Raw genomic sequence first — 25,101 nt, 5'->3', positions numbered from 1 at the left:
TGAAGGTGGGTCCCCGAGTATCACAGAACCACCATACCTGCCATCTGTTGCTTTGCCCCCGGCTGAATTTCAAAAGGGAAGTAAACTACTATTTTGGAGTAACTGCCACAGAAAAAGCTTCTGTGAACCAATCCATGGTTTGGGACAGGAAAGGATGGGAATGGGCCAAGCATGAGCCAACATGGTATGGCAACGGAACAGTAGGTGTTGGATGCTCTGCCAGTTTAAATCAGCAGAAGCAACAACGCCGAGGGAGAAGCCTGCGGAGGAAATAGAAGTAACGTTTCTCTTTCCAACCCAATCGCTTCAAAAATCTTCAGATACAAAGTGAAGGCCAGTGCATCTCCTACTATCAGTGGGAGGCTTCCACTGTTTTTATTGTAATGTCAGGGTCAAGGGTGATGTATCTTCTTTTCTTTCTTTACAGCTTTGAGAGCTCTGTGTGCAGATCGTGGTTCCTGAAGGTCAGAGGAACTCCTTCCGAATCAGCTGGTATGTCATTCACTCCCCTGAACATTTCTCCCCAGCAGGATGGCGGTCAGTGTCAAGATTCCTCAAGTAATTAAAAATGACACAAAGGAAAAATTGTGTCCAATATTATAATATTATCCAGTTTGGCTTTACATTTATTGGAAATAAAGACGACGTACACTGGGAATGTGTTATTTGCAGGGAAGTGCTTGCAAGTACCTGTCTAGAAAATCTTTTTTTTTTTTGTCATTTATAAATAAAAATGTGAAAATTATAGACAGCCAGTCATGAAAACTGTTATTGCTGGTGCTGCAGAAGGCACTTTGCATTGTGATCTTTATTTTGAACAGATTTGATTCTCAAACCAAAACACAATACCTGGTTTTTAGAATATACTGAATAGTAACTCCTATAGGATGGAATTCTAGAATTAGAATTGCGGAGCAGAAAGATATATTAACAGAGTTTGTTTGCCAAGTTAATTTCGTAAGTGCTGAAGTAATTCCAGTGCCCGTTGTTATTAACAATTTATAGGACCTCCAGCTTGGCTTTCTGTCTTCTGGCCCCCCTACTAGGACTGAGTGTAACATTCTTCTCAACTTTTTGCCACCTGTTGGGTGAAAAACATGTTAACTCATTGTTACTTTAATTGCTACTTCCCTAATAATTGTGAAGTTGAGCTCTTTTTTTCATTTGTCCATGAACATCAGGATTTCCCCTTCTATAAAATGGCTATTTTTATTCTTTGACTATTTTTCAATTGGACTATTTGTTCTTATATTATCAATTTACGGGAGTTCATTGAAGTACCATGTCAAGGAATCTTTTATCTGACATATGTGCTTCAAAGATTTTTCGTAATCTGTGCTTTCTGATGTTGCTTATTGTCTTTTCTTGTCATGGTTTAAATATTTACATAGTCAAATGTTTCATTTCCTTTTGTTGTTGTTGTTGTTGTTGTTGTTGTTGTTTTGGATTGTCCCGGCTTGCTTAAGACATCCCCCAAACACACACACCACTGTCACAAATGCCAAGAACATACACATATTGTCATAGATTTTCTTCTAAGTAGTTATTCAATGCTTTTTAAAGATTTAATTTTCATGGAATTATTTCTTTATGTACATATGTATTATTTTTTATGTATCTACCTTTTCCTCCCTGTTTGACAGGCAGCTTTGGATGGAACAATCTGTGTTTAAATAAACCTCCCTTTCTCCACTGACTTGTCATGGCACCTTTGCCGCACCTTAAGTTTCCTATTTGTGAATTTCTAGTATGTTTCAGTTACAGTGGCTTTATGTTAAAAAAAACCCCAAATCTGACAAGGCAACATTGCCTCCTCACCCCTTCCCCATTAGGTATTATTTTTCAATAGAGGGTTCTTAGGTATTTTTTGACATTTATCCTCTACATGAAATGCAAGGGATTTTTGATGGTTGTCGTTTGTTGTTGTTCTGTTTTTTGTCTTTTGTTTTCTTTTTTTTGTACCTTTTATGCTGGTCCTAAGGGGTACAGAATTGGACCGATTTGATCAAGCATCCTGTTCAATGACAGGAGCATCAAACCCCGCATGTTCATGGTGGCTTGCCTTTCCCAGCACTCCCAGAAAGTGACTGTTGGGATGTGTTTGTTGCAGGGTTCCAGGCAAAGGGCACTGCTGGAGCGGGGGTGGGGGTGCAGGGTGCCATGCAGCTGAGGTCAAAGTGTACATTTTACTCTGGAGGGTGCCTCCTAATTCACACAAAAGCCCCATCTTAGCAGCGGCAGCCCCGGGCCAGAACTGCCTGAGAACGGTGGGTCCACCCTACTTGAAGCTGCATCAGCCGGAGTCTGCCTGCTGCTCTTTTAGCCCTCAGGGAATGGCTTGGCTTCAGCTTCCGGCAGCCTGTGGGCTCACTCCCTGGATTGAATCCCAGCTCCGACTTTCTGAGCTCCTGGTGAACTGGATCTCCTCACTTTCAACATAGGTGACCACTGCTCCATTCTATGCTGCATCTCAGCCTAGGACACACTATCACTTGCTTGAGTTGTTACGGTGGCCTCCTAACTGCTTTCCTTGCTTCTGCCTTCACGCGTCTGCGGTTGGTTCTCAGCTCAGCAGCCAGAGCAAGCCATTCATTCATTCATTCATTCATTGATTCATTCATTCATTCATGCCTGAGAGAGGGAGACTAAGAGAGTCCCAAGCAGGCTCCAGCCTCAGCGCAGAGCCTGACGTGGCGCTCGATCTCATGAACCACAAGACCATGACGTGAACCGAAACCAAGAGTCGGACGCTTAACTGACTGAGCCACCCAGGTGTCCCAATCACACATCTTTCTAATTTACTAACTGCCACCCTTGAAAACTGGGAAAAACCCTGAAAGTTTACTGTTTCTTAAAGTTGATTTATTTATTTTGAGGGGGTGGGGGAAAAGTAGAAGTAGGGCAACAGAGGATGTTCAGCAAGCTCCATGCTGAGCATGGGCTCAATCCCACGAACCACGAGATCATGACCTGAGCCAAAATCACGAGTAGAATTCTCAACTGACGGAGCCACCCAGGTGCCTCTAGAGCGATCCTTTTAAACTGAAGCGTTGGGTTGTATCTGAATCTCACCGGAGCCCTTGCACCCGATCCAGAGTCAAAGTCCATCTCCTCAAGGGCAACAAGGTTCCTTCTGATCAGCTCCTGTCACCTCTCTGACCTCACTCCTTTTGCTCTGCCTCTCAACTAGTTAGTTGTTCATTCATTCATCAAATATCTGTCGAGTGCCCTACTTATATCTATATGTGCCAGGCACTGTTACAGCCACTTGGGACACTTCGGTGGACAAACATGCGTGTGAGAGAGAGGAAGGACTAGTCTCTTGGCTGTTCCATGAACTTGCTACCACGTGGTGGCCTCAGGCCTCAACACTGGCTGTCCCTCTGCCTGGACTGCCCTTGCCCAGAAATCCACATGTCTTATGTTTTCACCTGCTTCATGTTTCTCTTCACACATCACCTGCTAGCAAGGCCTTCCCTGACTGCCCTATCTACAATCTCCAACTGTCCGGCACTTAATATCTCCCCCCAGCTATTCACTTCTCCATGACTCTTAATTTCCTCTAATAGACTTTATATTTTATAATATCTAGATATTTAATTTATGTCTGTTGTATTTCCCCCACCATTACCCAAATAGGGTGAGATGGATGGCTTATTCCCTGTCATGCGAGTGCCTTGAACAGTGCCTGGCACGGAATGGGACTCTGGAAACATTTTCTGGGTAAAGGAAAGGATGCACGAAAAGGAAGAACCTGGAGAAGGTTATTGACCTTTTTGTGCTTCCTTTCCATTTTCTAAAAATTAAGGAGTGTAATGGTCACTAACTGACAGGCTTGTTAAAAAGGTTTAATGAGGGGTGCCTGGGTGACTCAGTTGGTTAAACGTCCGACTTCAGCTCAGGTCATGATCTCACGGTTTGTGGGTTCGAGCCCCGCGTCGGGCTCTGTGCTGACAGCTCGGAGCCTGGAGCCTGCTTCGGATTCTGTGTCTCCCTCTCTCTGCCCCTCCCCCACTCATGCTCTGTCTCTGTCACTCTCAAAAATGAATAAATGTTAAAAAAAAAAGTTAAAAAAAAAGGTTTAATGAAACAGTACCTCTAGGGGTCCCAGGCTGCCTCAGTCGGTGGGGCATGCGATTCTTGGATCTTGGGGCTGTGAGTTTGAGCCCCACATTGGGTGTAGAGATTACTTAAAAATAAAATCTTTTTAAAAACATTTGTTTAATGTTTATTTATTTTTGAGAGAGAGAGAGAGAGAGACAGAGCATGGGTGGGGGAGGGGCAGAGAGAGAGGGAGACACAGAATCCAAAGCAGGCTCCAGGCTCTAGGCTGCCGGCACAGAGCCCGATGCGGGGCTCAAACCCACAGATCGCGACATCATGACCTGAGCCAAAGTCAGACACCCAACCGACTGAGCCACCACCCAGGCGCCCCAAAAACAAAATCTTTAAAAAAACATCCAGTACATCTAAAAGTGCTTAAAACAGTACTTGGCACATATTAGAGTTCTCGAAATGTAGTTTATTACTGTTGTTTTTGCTTCCCAGTCCCTTATATCCACATCGTGTATGTACTGTGTGCACAGACAGTTCAGGATTCATACTTTTTATCTCTTATAGTACCTGTGAACACTGCATGGTATTGTTTTATGTGCTTTCAAAATTTACTGCAACAGCACTGTCAACAATAGCCAATTATGGAAAGAGCCCCCATGTCCACTGACTGACAAATGGATAAAGAAGATGTGGTATGTATATACAATGGAATATTACTTGGCAATCAAAAAGAATGAAATCTTGCTATTTGCAACAACATGGACGGAACTAGAATGTATTATGCTAAGGGAAATAAGTCAGATAAAGATAACTATCCTATGATTTCACATATAGGTGGAATTTTACGAAACCAAACAGATGAAACATAGGGAAAGGGAAGCAAAAATAAGATAAAAACAGAGAGAGAGGCAAACCGTAAGAGACTCTTAAATACAGAGAACAAACTGAGGGTTGCTGGAGGGGAGGTGGGTGGGAGAGTGGGCTGGATGGGTGACAGGCATTAAGGAGGGCGCTTGTAGGGATGAGCACCGGGTGTTACGTGTGAGTGATGAATCACGAAATTCTCCTGAAACCATTCTTTCACCGCATGTTAACTAACTTGGATTTAAATAAAAAATAAATAAGTAAGATCAAGTCCTCCCCACCCCCCCCCCAACATTGACTGCGACAGTATTAGGCATTGGTTTTTGAGACTCATTTATGTTGCAATATATAATTTAGTTCTTTCTTCTTTTTTTTTTAATTTTTAAATTTTTTTTAACATTTATTTATTTTTGAGACAGAGAGAGACAGAGCATGAACGGGGGAGGGGCAGAGAGAGAGGGAGACACAGAATCGGAAGCAGGCTCCAGGCTCTGAGCCATCAGCCCAGAGCCCGACGCGGGGCTCGAACTCATGGACTGCGAGATCGTGACCTGAGTTGAAGTAGGACGCTTAACCGACTGAGCCACCCAGGCACCCCTAGTTCTTTCTTCTTAATGGCTGTGTAGGTTTCTGCCAAGGGAACTTAGCGTCTCACCAATATAGACAGTATTAAAGGGTGTTTTGTGTAGGTCTTTTTGTGCACGTCTCATCCCAAATGCGCAAGAGTTTCTCAAGGAGGCATCCAAAAAGTGGAAATGCTGGTTTTGCCTGCTGTGCTCCATTTGCCCCTTCCCATCCATTCTCCATCCTTCCTTGGCTGCTCTGTCCGGGGATGCTGTTCCCTGGAGACGGCCCCATCCACCGCCTTCCCATTGGATCTGGCCAGTGGAGGCTCTGGCAGGAGATTAGAGGCCAGAAAGGAAGGGTCCGGGTACTTTTTCATGACCTCTTTCTTTGTCCCCGTGCTTCATGTCTGGCCGTAGGTCTGTCCTTCCCTCTGGGCATCTCCCCCTCCCCTGTTCCGGCTGTGCCGGAGCCCCAGCACCTCTGTTGTCTCTCCTGGTCCAAAGAGGCCTAAACAAGGTTGACGGGTTCCCACCGTTGCAGGTTTCTGGGTACCTCACCATCCATTGTTTCCTTCACCTTGCCTGTTCCTGCCTAAGGAGTCACCTCAGAAAGCGTCCTTCATTCGAACATTTGGGATAAATTACTTTGTACGGGCACCACATGGACACATTGGCTTCATGGGACGTGCTTTAAAATCCAATTTTTACTTTAACACACACACACCCTCCCTCTCTAGTTTTGTAAAGTCAAATAGCACTAAAAAGTTTATGATGGAGAGCAGGAATCACTTTCCTCCTTTCTCATCTCCTTTCTCTATTTTGGCTCTCCAGAGGCCACCATATTCAACTGTTTTTATCTCTCTGATGACTGATGATGTAGAGCATCTTTTCATATGTTTATTGGCCACTTACGTATCTTTTTAAAAATTTAATTAATATATTTATTAATGTGTTAACTTTTGGATTAATGGAATGACATTTTAACTCCAAACTCATCTGGCCTGAAAGACACAGAAAGTTGTCTTTGCACTGCTGACTCTGAAACAGTGTCTCATGCCATCATTTCAGGGACAAAGATTGCTTAGCTCCAACACCGGCCGGTGCCCATAGCCCAGACAGGGGAAAGCCTGCTGACCTCCGAATCACACTTGCACAGGCCCCACGTGAGTTTGCCGACTTCTGGCAAAGGCACGGACTTGAGCCGCAATCCTGATAACTCTTTAAGGGGGAGCAGATCACCAAGTTAAGCGGTTTCCATTTTCCAGACACTAGCTCAGCCCCCAGCTCTAAGAAAAAGGAAGCACAGGGATCCCTTTCCCCTGCAGGCAAGGAGAGGGAGGCCCAGAGTTCTGGGTTCTGTATGAAGTCAGGGTATCTGCTGGCCCACTGTTGTGGCTGTGTGCACCTGGGAGAGAAAGTGATACACAGTTGGAGCCCTTAGAAGGTTTCATTTGGTGCCTTTACCAGGACTTTGAGATAAAACTGAATACTTGATACTCCAGTGCAAAGATGGTTTCAACTTTCAAAAAGAATCAACATCCCTCTGAAGAAGCAGAAGAGTGAATTGTTTTTTCAAGTTTCCTGATTCAAAGCCATTTCCCCTTTAAGAAATTCAAGGACTCACAAACACTGGCCAAATGGCACAGTCATATATGGCAACCTGATTGTTGTATTTCTTGTAAAGTTCAATATCTGTAAATGGTCACGTAAAACTTGCTGGGGTGAGAAATTAACAAAAATCACAATTGCAAAGCGCCTGAATTTTACATCATTCATCTTCCCTTTCCCTTTGTTGTAAATAAAACTTTGAAGGGGAAACATTATTTTCATTTTGTTAGATTTGTTCCCTTCTTTTTCTTTCACATCATTGAAGCTCCCAACCAAAAGATGAAATAAGGAAAATCAACCTTAACATTGAACCTATCAATTCTACCTTCCTTTTAATTTTCTCCTTAAAATGCTTCAGATGAACAATTTTTCACTTCTCAGAAAAGAGAAAATTGATATCCTGGGCAAACCTTAACGCAAATGAGCGTTAAAAGTACCATAGGGGGCACCTGGGTGGCTCAGTCGGTTAAGCGTCCGACTTCGGCTCAGGCCGCGATCTCACGGGTCGTGAGTTCGAGCCCTGCGTTGGGCTCTGTACTGATGGCTCAGGGTCTGGAGCCTGCTTTGGATTCTATGTCTCCCTGTCTCTCTGCCCCTGCCCTGCTCACACTCTGTCTCTCCTCTCTCTCTCTCAAAAATAAACATTAAAAATTAAAAAAAATACCATCGAATCCACTTTTTTTTTACACTTATATATATTATTTTGTGAAATGTTTCTTCAAGTCTTTTGTAATTGATCTGTGGTTCTTTATGTTTTCTAGACCTGAACTATATTATCAAATGTACATACAATGTTTTCTGTCAACCTGGGGCTTGCCTCTTACCTTCTTAATTGTCTCTTTTGAAGAACAGAAAGTTTAAATTTTGATGCAATCCAATTTCTTAAGTTTTTCCTTGATGATTGTTTGCTTTTGGTGGCATAACAAATTGCCCACCCAAGGTGGAAAGTGTACTCTTGTTTACTTGTAGCAGTTTTGTAGTGTTAGAATTTGCATTTATATCTAAGACCTATTTCTGAATTTTTGTTTTGTTTTATTTGGTGTGAAATTGAGTTCATTTTTTTTTTTGTCCGCATGGATATCTAGTTTTTCCAGCACCATTTATGGAAAACACTATCCTTTCTCCACGGAATAACGTTGATGTTTTTGCCAAAAATCAATTGGCGATACCTGTGTAAAACTATGGATTCTGGACTCAGTTCATTGATGTATTTTTTGGTCTTCATGTTAATACAAACTTTGGTCTTCACTTTTCAAGATTATTCTGGCCAGACTTACCTCCTTTGCAATTCCATGTAAATTTTATAATCACCTCTTCAATTTCTACACAATTCTGCTAGGATTTTTATTTTTTTATTTTTTAATTTTTTTAAATGTTTTTATTTATTTTTGAGACAGAGAGAGACAGAGCGTGAGCAGGGGAGGGGCAGAGAGAGGGAGACACAGACTCCGAAGCAGGCTCCAGGCTCTGAGCTGTCAGCACAGAGCCCGACACGGGGCTCGAACTCACAGACTGTGAGATCATGACCTGAGCTGAAGTCGGACGCCCAACTGACTGAGCCACCCAGGCGCCCCGGATTTTTAGATAAATATGGAGAGAAGTGACATGTTACCCATATAGAGTCTTTCATTCAGATCATGAATTTGAAACCTCTCTCCATTTATTAAGACCTCCTTAACTTTTCTCAGCAATGATTTTAGCTTTTGGTTGAAAGATACTGTACATTTTTCATCTAGTGTATTCCTAACTATATTCATGATATTCAAAATGGAATTAAAAATTATTTTCCAATTGGTGGTTTCTAAGAGACAGAAATATTATTTTTTGTATATTAACTTTCTATCCTTTGACTTTACTAAACTTACTATGCTCATAGTTTATTTCATAGGTTTCATAGGATTTTTTTTACATACACAATCATGTCATCTTTGAATAAAGACAGTCTTACCTCCTCTTTTCTTATATGTATGCCTTCTGTTTGTTATTTTTCTTGCCTTATTGCGCTAGCTAGAATCTCTAGCATAATGATGAATTGAAGTGGTGAGAGCAAGCATCTTTGCCTATTCCTGATTTTAGGGTGAACATTTTTGAGATAAAATGGGGATCAGATTATCAAAGCAGACTCACACAATTCAGAGATGTTAGAGCAGTCCAGTGACACAGATGAGGCAGGAACAGGTTCAGAACCGCTGACACAGCAGAGCACTTCAAGTCCTTTCTTGTGACATCTGATATGCCCTTGTGCCTTTTTAAATGCTGAATGCAGGTCACATAATTTACACATAAGTGAACCATTTAAGTCTTGAAACCATCTCTGTTTTATACTCCAACAGTATCTAACATTTTCCAGGGAACAATGCTGCATAAATGCATAGGCTCCAGGCTTGTTTATTATAAGCAAGCCTGTCCACAGGTAGGGATTCTCCTTCCAGCAAATACCATTAGCTTCTTTGCCCAGAGGTTTATCATTTCATGTTTATAAGGAAATTGAATCAGATCACCTGTCTTCTATCTTTTCCACGGGCTTCTCCCAGATACCAAGGATGCAAGAATGACTTAAAGATGCTATTTCATCTTTTCCTTTTCAACATTCAATTTTTCACCATTAAGTGTCATGTTAGCTGAAGGTTTTTGTAGATTCCCTTAAATCAGACTGAGCAAATTTTCTTCTATGCCTAGTTTGCTACAAGTTTTATTATAAGTTAATAAAAACATTTTAAGTTTATTTATTTTGAGAGAGAGAGAGAACACAAGCGGGGTAGGGACAGAGAGAGAGGGAGAAAGAGAATCCCAAGCAGACTCTGCTGACATTAAGCTTGATCTCATGAACAGTGAGATCATGACCTGAGCTGAAATCAAGAGTTGGACACTTAACCAACTGAGCCACCCAGGCGCCCCAGTAGTAAATTATTTTCTAATATTTTCTCTACATTTACTGGGATGATCAAGTCATTTTCCTCACTTTGTTTGTTAATGTGGAAAATTACATTGATTTTCAAATGTTAAACCAACATGGCATTCCTAGGATAAGTCCTACTTTATTATATGTATTGCCAGATATACACACACAGACGCACACATTTTGTCAATTGCTTTTTTTACATTTAAGAACAATTTGTGGTAAAAGTTGGGCCCCTGGGTGGCTCAATCAGTTAAGGGTCTGACTCTTGGTTTCGGCTCAGGTCGTGATCTCACAGTTTTGTAAGTTTGAACCCCACATCGGGCTCTGCACTGGCAGCATGGAGCCTGCTTGGGATTCTCTCTCCCCCACCCCCGTTCTCTCTGCCCCTCCCCTGCTTGTGCTGGCTCTGTCCCTCTCAAAGTAAATAAATACAATTTAAAAAATTGTGGTAAAAGCATATCACGTAAAATTTAGTCTTAACCAGTTTCAAGTATACAGAGCACTAGTGTTAACTATTTCTACATCTTTGTGCAACAGATCTCTAGAACTTTTTCATTTTGCAAGACTGAAACTCTATACTCATTAAACATCAACTCTCCATTTCCTCCTCCCCCTCAGCCCTTGGTAACCACATTCTACTTTCTGTTTATATGAATTTGACTACTTCAGGTACCTCATACAAGTGGAATCTTGTGTGGTATTTGTGTTTTTTATGCCTGGTTTGTTTAACTTAATGTCCTTGAGGTTCATCCATGTTGTACAATGCGACATGATTTTCTTCCTTTTGAAAGCTCAGTAATATTCCATTGTATGGATATACCACATTGTCTTTATTCATTCATCTGTTATGGACATTTAGGTTGCTTCCCCCTCTTAACTATTTTGAATAACACTGCAGTGAGTGTGTGTGTGCATATGTCTCTGAGATGCTGTTTTTCAGTTCTTCTGGATATACACCAAGACGTGGGATTGCTGATCATACGGTAATTATGTTTTTAATATTCTGGGGGAAACTCTACACTGTTTTTCACAGCAGCGGAACCATTTTATGTTCCCACAAACAGAAGGGCACAGGGTTCCAATTTCTCCATAACCTCTCTAGCACTTGTCATTTTCTGTTGTTTGTTTATTTATTTATTTTTAATAAGCATACTGACAAGTGTGAGGTTTTAATTTGAATCCCTCTAATGATTAGTGATATTGAGCATCTTTCCATGTATATCTATTTGGAGAATGGAGAATGTATATCTTTGGAGAAACATCAGTTCAAGCCCTTTACCCACTTAAAAAATTCTTTTTTAATGTTTATTTTTGAGAGAGAGAGAGAGAAGAGAGAGAGAGAGAGACAGGGTGTGAGCAGGGGAGGTGCAGAGAGAGAGAGAGAGAGACACAGATCTGAAGCAGGCTCCAGGCTCTGAGCTGTCAGCAGAGCTTGATGTGGGGCTCAAACCCAAGAACCATAAGATCATGTCCCAAGCTGAGCTCAGACACTTAACTGACTGAGCCACCCGGGAGCCCCTACTCATTTTTTAATCAGGTTATTTGTTTGTTTGTTGTTGTTGTTGTTTTGAGTTGTAGGAGTCCTTTGTATAATCTGGATACTTATGCCTTCTCAGATATATGTTGTTTGCAAATATATTTCCCCTTCCATTGGTTGCCTATTTGCTCTCTTGATTCTTCCTTGGCTGCACAGAAGTTTTTGAGTTTGATGTAGTCACATTTGTTAATTTTTGTTTTTGTTGCCTGTGCTTTTGGTGTCAACTCCAAGAAATCATTGTCAAGTGCAATGTCCTGAAGGCTTTCTCCTACATTTTCTTACGGGAGGTGCATCATTTTAGATCTTTTGTTTAGGTCTGTAATCCATTTTGAGTTCATTTTTGTACGTGGTCTAAGGTAGGACCCAACTTCATCCTTTTGCACATGGATATCTGGTTTTCCAAACACCGTTTGTTGAACAAAGCATCCTTTGCCCAATGTGTAGTTTGGGCACGCTTGTTGAAGATCATTTGGCCATATATTCAAGGCTTTATTTTGGGCTATCTGTTCTGCTGGTGTATAGATATGTCTTTGTGGCAGTGCTTACACCATCTTAATTACTGTTGCTCTGTAGCATGTTTTGAAAGCATAAAGTGTGAAGCTTCCAACTTTTTCCTTTTCAAGATTTCTTTGACTGTTCTGGATCCCTTGAGATTCCATATGAATTTTAGGATGGGTTTTCTTTTATTTCCGCAAAAAATGGCATTGGATAGGGATTACATTGAATCTGTAGATGGCTTTGGGTGGTATGGACATTTGAACAATATCAAGTCTTCGAATCCACGAACACAGGGTATCTTTCCATTTATTTGTATCTCCTTTGATTTCTTTTTGCAATATCTTGTTTTTTTTTAATGTTTATTTATTTTGAGAGAGAGAGAGAGAGAGAGAGGGAGAAAGAGAGAGAGAGAGAATGTGTGTGTGTGCATGAACTGGGGAGGGGCAGAGAGAGAGTGAGAGAGAGAGAATTCCAAGCAGGCTCTGCACTGTTAGCACAGAGCCCAGTGAGGGGCCCGGACTCACAAACTGTGAGATCGTGACCTGAGCTGAAATCAAGAATCAGACCCTCAAACAACTGAGCCACCCAGGTGCCCCAATATTTTGTCATTTTTGATGTACAAGCCTGTCACCTCCCTGGTTAGGTTTTTTTGTAAGTATTTTATTCTTTTTGCTACTATCATGAATGGGATTGTTTTTAAATTTCCTTTTCAAATGTTTCATTGTTAGTATATAGAAATACATATAACTGACCTTTGAATGTTGATTTTGTACCTTTCATCTTTTGCTAAATGAGTTTTAATAGGTTTTTTCCTTGCATGTGAAATCTTTAGGGTTTTTTTTTTTTTTTCATATTAGATCATGTCATCAGAGAGCAGAGATAATATACTTCCTTTCTAGTTTGGGTGATGCTCTGTCTAGGACTTCCAGTACTCTGTCGAACAGTAGTGGCCAGAGTTGGCATCCTTGCCTTGTTTCTCCTCTTAGAGGAAAAGCTTTCAGTCTCTTACAGTTGAGTGTGATGTCTGCTGTGGGCTTGTCATCTGTTAAGGCAGTTTTCCTCCTATATCCAGTGTGTTGTGCTTTTTAAAAAATTCTTTTTATTATGAAAGAGTGTTGAATTTCATCAAGAGCTTTTTCTGCATCTGTTGAGAAGATCACGTGGGTTTTGCCTTTTGTTCTGTTAATGTGGTGTGTTACATTTACCGATTTCCGTATGTTGAACAGTGCTTGCATTCCAAGTAAAAATCCCACTTCCTTATGGTATATAATCTCTTAATGTGATGTTTTGTGAAGTTTGTTAGTATTTTGTTTAGGATTTTTGCATCAATATTCATCATGCATATCGGTCTTTAGTTTTCTTTTATTTTTGTGCCTTTGTCTGGCTTTGATATAAGAGTAATTTTGGCCTCAGAGAGAAGTGTGGAAATGTGCCCAGCTCTTCAGTTCTTTGGAGGAGTTTGAGGAAGATTAGGGTTAATTATTCTTGAAATGTTTGGTAAAATTCTCCAGTGAAGACATCTGGTCCTGGGCTTTTCTTTGTTGAGTGTTTTTTATTTTGTTAATAAAACTTTATTTTAAGGATATGTATGGCAGCTTGAAGAAAAAGGGTGTTAGTAGCACAACCACACGTATAGTAATTGGAAAATTGTTCAAGATACTTCAGTAGGTCCAGTCACCTCAGAGTTCCTGCGAAGACCCTGCAACAGCAGCCTTAGCAGTCTGCTTCTGACCACCTCCTCCCAAGCAAGAGTCTCTGGTTTTCCACATTACATTGTCACCCAGAAATAGGAGCTTCAGCTCCTGAATCAATTATGTTTGATTTTTTCAAACAATGTCTGAGCTGAAGCTGGACGCTCAACCGACTGAGCCACCCAGACGCCCCATGTAGCTTTAGTAATTTTTGCTCACTTAATCAGTTTCTGAGAGATGTGTGTTAAAATTTCCAACTATCATTGTGGTTTTGCTGATTTTTTTTTTCCTTTTAGTGTTCTCGGTTTTGGCTTCTGAATATTTATCTCAACAGCGTTCTGTTCATATTTCATGGATTCAGTGTTTTATCTCTCTGGTCATATTCACTATTCTCTTTGTAGTTTTCTTCAGCATCCCACAGTGTATTTTTCCCTTGGGTTCCCCCCCCCACCGCCGACCCTTTATCTGGTTTGTAGGTTTTGTTTAATGTCTTTCACATTAGAAGGTCTCCTCCAAGGTCTTGACTGTATTTAAGAGCGAGGCACAAAACGCAGGCTGGAACTTGTTTGCGCCTGGGTGTGCACTGTAGCACGGTGGGGTGGGGATCTCCTCTTTGCTGGGGACCAGCACCTGCTCGTATTTGTAGCGAATTACTCTGCTCCCTCGGTCTAGGGCTGTCATTCTGTCTGCTTCTCCTGGGAACCAAGGGCTTAAAAGGTTTGTAGTTATAAACATTGGGAATGAAACTTTAACTTAAACCCTGTGTTTCAGGACAGCACACGCCTCCCATTTTCAGCAGGATCTTCTGTGCCTCCTTCTAAATATTTTCTGGAGGTATGCTCTGGATTGGATGGCCACCAGGGTGAGAGGGTCTGGCTGAGGAAGCTGCTGATTTCCCAGGGGAGGGGTGTTGGTCATAACGGATTCTCCTAATGGCCATCAGTGAATCCCCTTTGCACCCCAGACCCTTTACCAGCATTTAAGGGTACCTAGTGACTCCAATTTCTAAGTCTTTCCAGATTTTTATAATGGGAACCTGCTTGATTTTTTTTTTTTTTTTTTGTGGAATTTCCTCCTAGCAGGCTTACATTTTAGCTTTTTCTATTTTGTTAACTCAGTTACTATTTGTCCTTATAGTTTCCCTCACCCCCAATTTTGTTGATGTCCCTCTTCTGCCATAGTTTCCTCCATTCCCTTTATCCCATGTTCTCGACTTTTCATTTTCTCTATTGTCATTATAATGGGGTTTCCAGAGAGAAAGGTTAAGTTCACATTTAGTCACATTTTAATTGGAATTCTTACTGCAGTGGGTCATACCTTTTATATTTTACTATTTTTAAATTGCTTTCCATGGCACTGTACTGATTCATGTTCCAACTGGTAGTTGAGAAATTTTACTTTAGAGCATCACCAGCTTTTGATATTATGTGAAGTCTTTAATTTTGACCAATCTGATGGGTGGAGAGGGCTATATAATTATTTATATTTATTTATTAAAATGTTTATTAATTTTGAGAGAGAGAGAGAGAGAGAGTTCAAGCGGGGGAGAGTCAGAGAGAGAGAGAGACAGAGACAGAGACAGAGAGACAGAGAATCCCTAGCAGGCCCCACGCTGTCAGCACAGAGCCTGATGCAGGGCTCGGTCCCACGAACGGTGAGATCGTGACCTGAGCCAAAATCAACAGCCTGATGCTCGACTGACTGAGCCACCCAGGCGTCCCTGTAATTGTGATTTTAACTAATGTTTCTCCAGCTCCTGTTTTGGAAGTAGCTGTCGGATGGCCATGAAGCCTGGGCGTGCCAGGGGAGGCTCCTGCGTAACTGCCCTTGGCTTCAACAAGCCCCTCAGTGAGCACAGAGGAATGGTCTAGCTTTCATTTGCCTATTTTGCCCTGTCTGTGTGCAGGCAGGAAGCCCACTGGCCATTCTCATGGAGGTTGCCCACTCTTTAAGCCTCTGGCCTCTCTTTAAGCATTCTGGCTAAGATCTGCCTCGTGTGGGTCACCGTCCAGCTATGCAGTTGGGGACCAAGGGAGCCAGGTTTCCATCACCAGCTCTGCTCCTTTAGGTTTCACATCATTTATCCTTAAAGATAGCTCCATTCCATGATGGCATCTTTCGCGATCTGTGTCACTTCCATCACTGTCCAGTTAGGATGGCAGGTCTGGGTGTCTTCCAGGCCTAAGAGTTTTCGTTTTGTATGTGCATGGTTTGTTTATATTCTTTGCTCATACTTCGGTTGAGTTGTTTAAATGCCTTGTGACTCTGTCTGACTTTTTGCAAACCTTTTAAGCTTTGGTGTAATGAATCTATCAATCTTTCCCTTTATGCCTCATGTTCCCATGTGGTTTAGGAACTCTTTTCCTATCCCCAAATCATAAAATTTTACTAGAAGAAAATATAATACTTGATTTAAAGTTTTCTTGTCACTTTTAGCCATTGATCCATGGAGATTTTATTTTTGTATATTACTTGAAGTAGGTACATAGTTGTATTTTTTTTTTTTTTCCTGTATGGTGAACACATTTTCCCAGAACCACTTAATAGATCATCTGTCCTTTCCCCACCGGGATGCTGATTCTGTTGTGTTCTTGTACCCATTATCTAGGTAGTCATTGTTTAACAGTTGCCAAGAATGGCCTGGAATAGGGGTGCCTGGGTGGCTCAGTCGGTTAAGCGTCTGACTTTGGCTCAGGTCATGATCTCATCGCTTGTGAGTTCGAGCCCCGCGTTGGGCTCTGTGCTGACAGCTCAGACCCAGAGGCTGCTTCAGATTCTGTGTCTTGCTCTCTCTCTGCCCCTCCCCCACTCACACTGTGTGTGTGTGTGTGTGTGTGTGTGTGTTTCTCTCTCTCAAAAATAAATAAACATTAAAAAAAAAAAAAGCATGGCCTAGAATAGAGCCCTAAAGAGAGGAGTGTTCAGAAATAGACAAAGTATTTGTACCTCTAAAGCTTGGGTTCTAGGGCTATCCTTCAACTCTTTGCTTGAACGTCTCCCCTCGGTAGGTCTCCCTGCGCCCACCCCATGCGTCCAGTGCAATGTGTCTACCAATACAGTGGTGGCACAGGGGAGAGAATTAGCAAATCTATTATTCTCTGTTGCAAGATTTTTTTTTTTTTTTTTTTTTTAGATTTTGTCATTTTAATTTTTTTTTTTACGTTTTATTTATTTTTGAGACAGAGAGAGACAGAGCATGAACGGGGAAGGGGCAGAGAGAGAGGGAGACACAGAATCAGAAACAGGCTCCGGGCTCTGAGCCATCAGCCCAGAGCCCGACGCGGGGCTTGAACTCACCGACCGCGAGATTGTGACCTGAGCTGAAGTCGGCCGCCCAACCAACTGAGCCACCCAGGCGCCCCATGTTGCACGATTTTAATGACGTGTGTGTCTTGCTTGCCAGACCCTTAGCCCACAGGGATTAGGTATCTTTCATCTTTAGTCCCCAGATTTAGTGTGGGCTAATGCTCATATGTCAAAAATTGTTTTAGAAATTTTGGCATAGGTTTATCCTAACTATGACTTCAAAAGGGCTTTAAGGCTGCTAGGGCATGGCATGCAATGAACAAAATTAAACTATATTTTGAATCTTTTCTCTAATCCTCAGTTACAGATATACTATGACATTTAATTACGTGTTTGCTTTCATTTATTTTAGAGCAGCTATAAATCATGAATGTTCAAAAGAAAGTAAATATGCTTAGCTAGGACAAATATTAGGATACAAAAACGGATGCGCAAATATAATGCTAATCAGATACAATACAGACCATCTTATAAAAATGTGTTTATGTGTGTACACATGACGATGGGCTAAACTTCACCATGGGGTAAAATGTGATTCTTCTGTGTCCTGAGCACAGAAGACTTAACCGATTTCAGCTCTGATGTAGTTACTCAAACACACTCACAAGCCACACCCCCACATCCTCTCCCACAGGCGTATACCCATGTGGGGGAATTTTCCATTGAGTAATACTGGAAAAATTTAAAATCTTCTGGTTCAAAACTTTTAAAAACCATCTCAAGTAAGCTTCATCAACATATCTAACGTTGGCCTCACTGACAAACACTCAGTGATAAGTATTAAAATGGAAATACAGTAAAGTAGATTATCTTATTTATTGGGTTCTTACTCGTCTGTTTCTGCCCTTTAATTCACCACTAGAATCGCAACGGTCTCAAGAGTGCTTAGCAATGAATGCATATGCACTATAGAAACAAGTGCTTACAGCGAGGTATTATTAAAGATGAGCGAGATAGAAATTGATCCAGAATGATAGTTATTCAGTCAAAGAAATGTCTTGAATGCATAGATGCTATAATCAGATAAAGCTAAGATTTCCCTCCTCTATTGAGCCTAGGAATCAAGTGACACTTTTCAATTGCAAATGAAATACTAGTTGAAGAGAGATGAACCTCCTTGGGAATTTGGGCCAGCCACACCCAAATCATGGAACTTTGAATACAGATCCAATAGGCAGCTAGACACAGAATAGCACTGTGTGTGAAGACGTTGGTTCAGCCATAACTATGTCACTGTAAGATTTGGGCCAAGGAGATACAGTGTCCTCAATTATACGATGGGTTAAGAATACCTGTCCTGCCTTCTTTACAAAACTGCTGTAAGAACAAAATACAATTGAAATTTATATATCCTTACTATTCAGTAATCTATGACAAGCAATACGTCCTTATCACTGTTAACGCCGAGAACCAGAGTCACTGTGGCAGGCATGGTGGCGAGCCACTTGACTCGCTCTTGAAACAAGAAGTTGCTGATCAGTGAGTTGTCCAACAGCCTCCTGCTGCAGCGCCTTCTGGATCTCCCATGGTAGCTGAAGGTTGTGTTTTTCCTGGGCAGCCTCTGGCAATGACTTACATGGTGTTGCACTAGGACCTAGCCATTTCTGCCCCACATGGGACTGTCTCCACTATGGGCACTACTTGCTCTGGATCGTACCGGTGGACTGGCCAGCACTCTGCCAGGGCTGCGTTTCGGTTGGATGGCTTTCCTACTCATGTCTCCCTCCTTCCCTCTCCCTTCTCATAGAGATCAGACCACATCACAGCCCGAAGGCTCTCCCTGCCTCGTCCTGTCCTTTTTCCCCTTTATCTTTCTCAGGCATTACCTCTGATAAATGTTTGCACGTCTAACTCCTGTCTTGGCGTCTGAGTTCCAGAAGACCCAACTAACATCAAACCCTAATCATCTAAAAAGCAACCCTGCCAATATTTTGTATTTTTCTTTCCATAGATTTTCCTATGTATAAGCATTGTGGGATTTTTATTTTAAGATGGCTAATTTCTTTTTTTGTTTTAATGTTTATCTACTTTTGAGAGGGACAGAGAGAGACAAACAGAGCATGAGCAGGGGAGGGGCAGAGAGAGAGGGAGACACAGAATCTGAAGCAGGCTCCAGGCTCTGAGCTATAAATCGGAGTTCTCCACCGTCTCCCCATAGCTTTGTAGAAGGAGGGTCTGATTCTTCCTGCACAAGAGCTGTGGCCTCTGCACAGCCTGTTTCCACGCCGGCCTGGAGGTCCAGCTGAGCACGAGCAATAACCACACTGCCTTCAGTTCTGAGCAGTCTGCTCCTGAAGTAGCCAAGCCCCGGGCTAGACACTCTTGCTTCTTGGTTCACGTGCTATCCTGTGCGGGCGCACTCGAAGGTAGGCTCAGTTGAGTATCAAGAGCCCTAACTGACAAGGAGCTTCTTCATCAAATGCTCCTGCCCTGACTCAGAGGCATTACTTCCCATTGACCTTGGGAAAGCAGAGAGCCTACGCTCTCTTGACCGGTTGGTAGGTGGATGGTCGGGGCCCCTTTAAGGGCACTCCTTGGCTGCTATTTCAGATGAGATGATCCGGAGCATGGTTTTGTGTTGTTTCCATTGTTATCTCTCCCCTTCTAATTCTATTTTTGACTTGACTTCTGCGCTAGAGCTACCACCGCATAAATATTCCATACATTTCACGTACAGGCTTTGAAAACATTTGAAGTCATTATGTGTATTCTTTTCACCCAGAGCTCTCTCTTTTAACTTCTTCACTAAAGAGTTTAGTTATTTATACATTTTCATGTGGGTAAATCTGTATTTTCAGATTGTTTCTCTCTCCTTAATTTAGCTTTTCAACTTGATGGTTCAATTCTACAGGGAATGTACCTGGGAAGGTGTGCTTGGAAGGAGCCAGGCGAAATGGATAAAAACGTGGGCTCTCTTCCTACACGGAGTGAGATGAGTAAACATTCTGAGCCTCTTTTCCTCGTCTGCATTGTAAAATGGGAATCAAATAAGATCCTCTTAGCCTCAGGAGGTGACAATATCAGGAGGCGTGCAATCTTCCTTCAGGGTCACACTTATCTGAGGACGGTTCTCTTCCTTTGAAGGGAGGTCCACCATGAGAATTAAAAAGAAATTTTTTTGAACTTTCACTCAGACTTCAGCTTACTCCCTGACTACGAATCTGCGAATTCCATTTGTCTCCAAGCCACTCGACACAGAGTCCTGGAGCCTGGGCCATGGCCATTTCACACCAGAGCATTTCTGCTTTCCTCCAGAAAGAGCATTTCTGACTTCCTCCATGTGATATTCACAAGCAGTCTCCTTTTCTACTACAGTCGTCCAGACACTTGAATTTCCAGGGTCACAAATACAATAGAGCTTATGTTCACCAATATCTTTAGCCTGAGGAATCTCAAAAATCTAAATTCACAAGTCCTACCACTCCAGAAATAAAGGCAGGGGCAGGTCCTATAAAGAGCATAAACTTGGGAGAGGAGGCGGCAAGATGGCGGCTTAGGAGGACGCTGGGCTCACCGCACGTCCTGCTGATCACTTAGATTCCATCTACATCTGCCTAAATAACCCAGAAAACCGCCAGAGGATTAGCAGAACGGAGTCGCCGGAGCCAAACGCAGACGAGAGGCCCACGGAAGAGGGTAGGAAGGGCGGCGAGGCGGTGCGCGCTCCACGGACTGGCGGGAGGGAGCCGGGGCGGAGGGGCGGCTCGCCGGCCAAGCAGAGCCCCCGAGTCTGGCTGGCAAAAGCGGAGGGGCCTGACGGAATGTGTTCCCACAACAAGCGCGACTTAGCGTCTGGGAGGTCATAAGTTAACAGCTCTGCTCGGAAAGCGGGAAGGCTGGAGGACAAAGGGAGGGAGAGCTGCTGAGCCCCCTGACAACAGAGCTCAGTTTGGTGGGGAACAAAGGTGCACGCCAGCGCCATCTCCCCTGCCCATCCCCCAGCCAAAATCCCAAAGAGAACCAGTTCCTGCCAGGGAACTTGCTCGTTCCGCGCAAACACCCACCCTGCGCTTCTGCGGAGCCAAACCTCCGGCAGCGGATCTGACTCCCTCCCGCTGCCACAGGGCCCCTCCTGAAGTGGATCACCTAAGGAGAAGCGAGCTAAGCCTGCCCCTCCTGCCCCCGAGCACCTTGCCTACCCACCCCAGCTAATACGCCAGATCCCCAGCATCACAAGCCTGGCACGGTGCAAGTAGCCCAGACGAGCCACACCACCCCACAGTGAATCCCGCCCCTAGGAGAGGGGAAGAGAAGGCACACACCAGTCTGACCGTGGCCCCAGCGGTGGGCTGGGGACAGACATCAGGTCTGACTGCGGCCCCGCCCACCAACTCCAGTTATACACTACACCACAGGGGAAGTGCCCTGCAGGTCCGCACCACTCCAGGGACTACCCAAAATGACCAAGCGGAAGAACTCCCCTCAGAAGAATCTCCAGGAAATAACAACAGCTAATGAGCTGATCAAAAAGGATTTAAATAATATAACAGAAAGTGAATTTAGAATAATAGTCATAAAATTAATCGCTGGGCTTGAAAACAGTATACAGGACAGCAGAGAATCTCTTGCTACAGAGATCAAGGGACTAAGGAACAGTCACGAGGAGCTGAAAAACGCTTTAAACGAAATGCATAACAAAATGGAAACCACCACAGCTCGGCTTGAAGAGGCAGAGGAGAGAATAGGTGAACTAGAAGATAAAGTTATGGAAAAAGAGGAAGCTGAGAAAAAGAGAGATAAAAAAATCCAGGAGTATGAGGGGAAAATTAGAGAATTAAGTGATACACTAAAAAGAAATAATATACGCATAATTGGTATCCCAGAGGAGGAAGAGAGAGGGAAAGGTGCTGAAGGGGTACTTGAAGAAATAATAGCTGAGAACTTCCCTGAACTGGGGAAGGAAAAAGGCATTGAAATCCAAGAGGCACAGAGAACTCCCTTCAGACGTAACTTGAATCGATCTTCTGCACGACATATCATAGTGAAACTGGCAAAATACAAGGATAAAGAGAAAATTCTGAAAGCAGCAAGGGGTAAACGTGCCCTCACATATAAAGGGAGACCTATAAGACTCGTGACTGATCTCTCTTTTGAAACTTGGCAGGCCAGAAAGAATTGGCACGAGATTTTCAGGGTGCTAGACAGAAAAAATATGCAGCCGAGAATCCTTTATCCAGCAAGTCTGTCATTTAGAATAGAAGGAGAGATAAAGGTCTTCCCAAACAAACAAAAACTGAAGGAATTTGTCACCACTAAACCAGCCCTACAAGAGATCCTAAGGGGGACCCTGTGAGACAAAGTCCCAGAGACATCACTACAAGCATAAAACATACAGACATCACAATGACTCTAAACCCGTATCTTTCTATAATAACACTGAATGTAAATGGATTAAATGCGCCAACCAAAAGACATAGGGTATCAGAATGGATAAAAAAACAAGACCCATCTATTTGCTGTCTACAAGAGACTCATTTTAGACCTGAGGACACCTTTAGATTGAGAGTGAGGGGATGGAGAACTATTTATCATGCGACTGGAAGCCAAAAGAAAGCTGGAGTAGCCATACTTATATCAGACAAACTAGACTTTAAATTAAAGGCTGTAACAAGAGATGAAGAAGGACATTATATAATAGTTACAGGGTCTATCCATCAGGAAGAGCTAACAATTATAAATGTCTATGCACCGAATACCGGAGCCCCCAAATATATAAAACAATTACTCATAAACATAAGCAACCTTATTGATAAGAATGTGGTCATTGCAGGGGACTTTAATACACCACTTACAGAAATGGATAGATCATCTAGACACACGGTCAATAAAGAAACAAGGGCCCTGAATGAGACATTGGATCAGATGGACTTGACAGATATATTTAGAACTCTGCATCCCAAAGCAACAGAATATACTTTCTTCTCGAGTGCACATGGAACATTCTCCAAGATAGATCATATACTGGGTCACAAAACAGCCCTTCATAAGTTTACAAGAATTGAAATTATACCATGCTTACTTTCAGACCACAATGCTATGAAGCTTGAAATCAACCACAGAAAAAAGTCTGGAAAACCTCCAAAAGCATGGAGGTTAAAGAACACCCTACTAACGAATGAGTGGGTCAACCAGGCAATTAGAGAAGAAATTAAAAAATATATGGAAACAAATGAAAATGAAAATACAACAATCCAAACGCTTTGGGACGCAGCAAAGGCAGTCCTGAGAGGAAAATACATTGCAATCCAGGCCTATCTCAAGAAACAAGAAAAATCCCAAATACAAAATCTAACAGCACACCTAAAGGAACTAGAAGCAGAACAGCAAAGGCAGCCTAAGCCCAGCAGAAGAAGAGAAATAATAAAGATCAGGGCAGAAATAAACAATATAGAAACTAAAAAAACTGTAGAGCAGATCAACGAAACCAAGAGTTGGTTTTTTGAAAAAATAAACAAAATTGACAAACCTCTAGCCAGGCTTCTCAAAAAGAAAAGGGAGATGACCCAAATAGATAAAATCATGAATGAAAATGGAATTATTACAACCAATCCCTCAGAGATACAAACAATTATCAGGGAATACTATGAAAAATTATATGCCAACAAACTGGACAACCTGGAAGAAATGGACAAATTCCTGAACAACCACACTCTTCCAAAACTCAATCAGGAGGAAATAGAAAGCTTGAACAGACCCATAACCAGCGAAGAAATTGAATCGGTTATCAAAAATCTCCCAACAAATAAGAGTCCAGGACCAGATGGCTTCCCAGGGGAGTTCTACCAGACGTTTAAAGCAGAGATAATACCTATCCTTCTCAAGCTATTCCAAGAAATAGAAAGGGAAGGAAAACTTCCAGACTCATTCTATGAAGCCAGTATTACTTTGATTCCTAAACCAGACAGAGACCCAGTAAAAAAAGAGAACTACAGGCCAATATCCCTGATGAATATGGATGCAAAAATTCTCAATAAGGTACTAGCAAATCGAATTCAATGGCATATAAAAAGAATTATTCACCATGATCAAGTGGGATTCATTCCTGGGATGCAGGGCTGGTTCAACATTCGCAAATCAATCAACGTGATACATCACATTAACAAAAAAAAAGAGAAGAACCATATGATCCTGTCAATCGATGCAGAAAAGGCCTTCGACAAAATCCAGCACCCTTTCTTAATAAAAACCCTTGAGAAAGTCGGGATAGAAGGAACATACTTAAAGATCATAAAAGCCATTTATGAAAAGCCCACAGCTAACATCATCCTCAACGGGGAAAAACTGAGAGCTTTTTCCCTGAGATCAGGAACACGACAAGGATGCCCACTCTCACCGCTGCTGTTTAACATAGTGCTGGAAGTTCTAGCATCAGCAATCAGACAACAAAAGGAAATCAAAGGCATCAAAATTGGCAAAGATGAAGTCAAGCTTTCGCTTTTTGCAGATGACATGATATTATACATGGAAAATCCGATAGACTCCACCAAAAGTCTGCTAGAACTGATACAGGAATTCAGCAAAGTGGCAGGATACAAAATCAATGTACAGAAATCAGTTGCATTCTTATACACTAACAATGAAGCAACAGAAAGACAAATAAAGAAACTGATCCCATTCACAACTGCACCAAGAAGCATAAAATACCTAGGAATAAATCTAACCAAAGATGTAAAGGATCTGTATGCTGAAAATTATAGAAAGCTTATGAAGGAAATTGAAGAAGATTTAAAGAAATGGAAAGACATTCCCTGCTCATGGATTGGAAAAATAAATATTGTCAAAATGTCAATACTACCCAAAGCTATCTACACATTCAATGCAATCCCAATCAAAATTGCACCAGCATTCTTCTCGAAACTAGAACAAGCAATCCTAAAATTCATATGGAACCACAAAAGGCCCCGAATAGCCAAAGGAATTTTGAAGAAGAAGACCAAAGCAGGAGGCATCACAATCCCAGACTTTAGCCTCTACTACAAAGCTGTCATCATCAAGACAGCATGGTATTGGCACCAAAACAGACACATAGACCAATGGAATAGAATAGAAACCCCAGAACTAGACCCACAAACG

General features: G+C 42.2%; 1 long non-coding RNA gene across 1 annotated transcript in view; it reads left to right on the top strand.

Moving 5' to 3' along the window:
• Positions 1 to 25,101, top strand: part of LOC125163871 (uncharacterized) — a 28,819-nt gene that overhangs the window by 2,051 nt on the left and 1,667 nt on the right. Inside the window, exon 2 of the long non-coding RNA XR_007151575.1 lies at positions 428 to 492. This is a non-coding gene — a long non-coding RNA (uncharacterized LOC125163871). The remainder of the gene's footprint in view (positions 1 to 427; positions 493 to 25,101) is intronic.

Source organism: Prionailurus viverrinus, chromosome B1 (assembly GCF_022837055.1).
Source record: "Prionailurus viverrinus isolate Anna chromosome B1, UM_Priviv_1.0, whole genome shotgun sequence".
Taxonomy (NCBI): Eukaryota; Metazoa; Chordata; class Mammalia; order Carnivora; family Felidae; genus Prionailurus; species Prionailurus viverrinus.
This window is presented reverse-complemented; position numbering and strand designations above follow the sequence as displayed.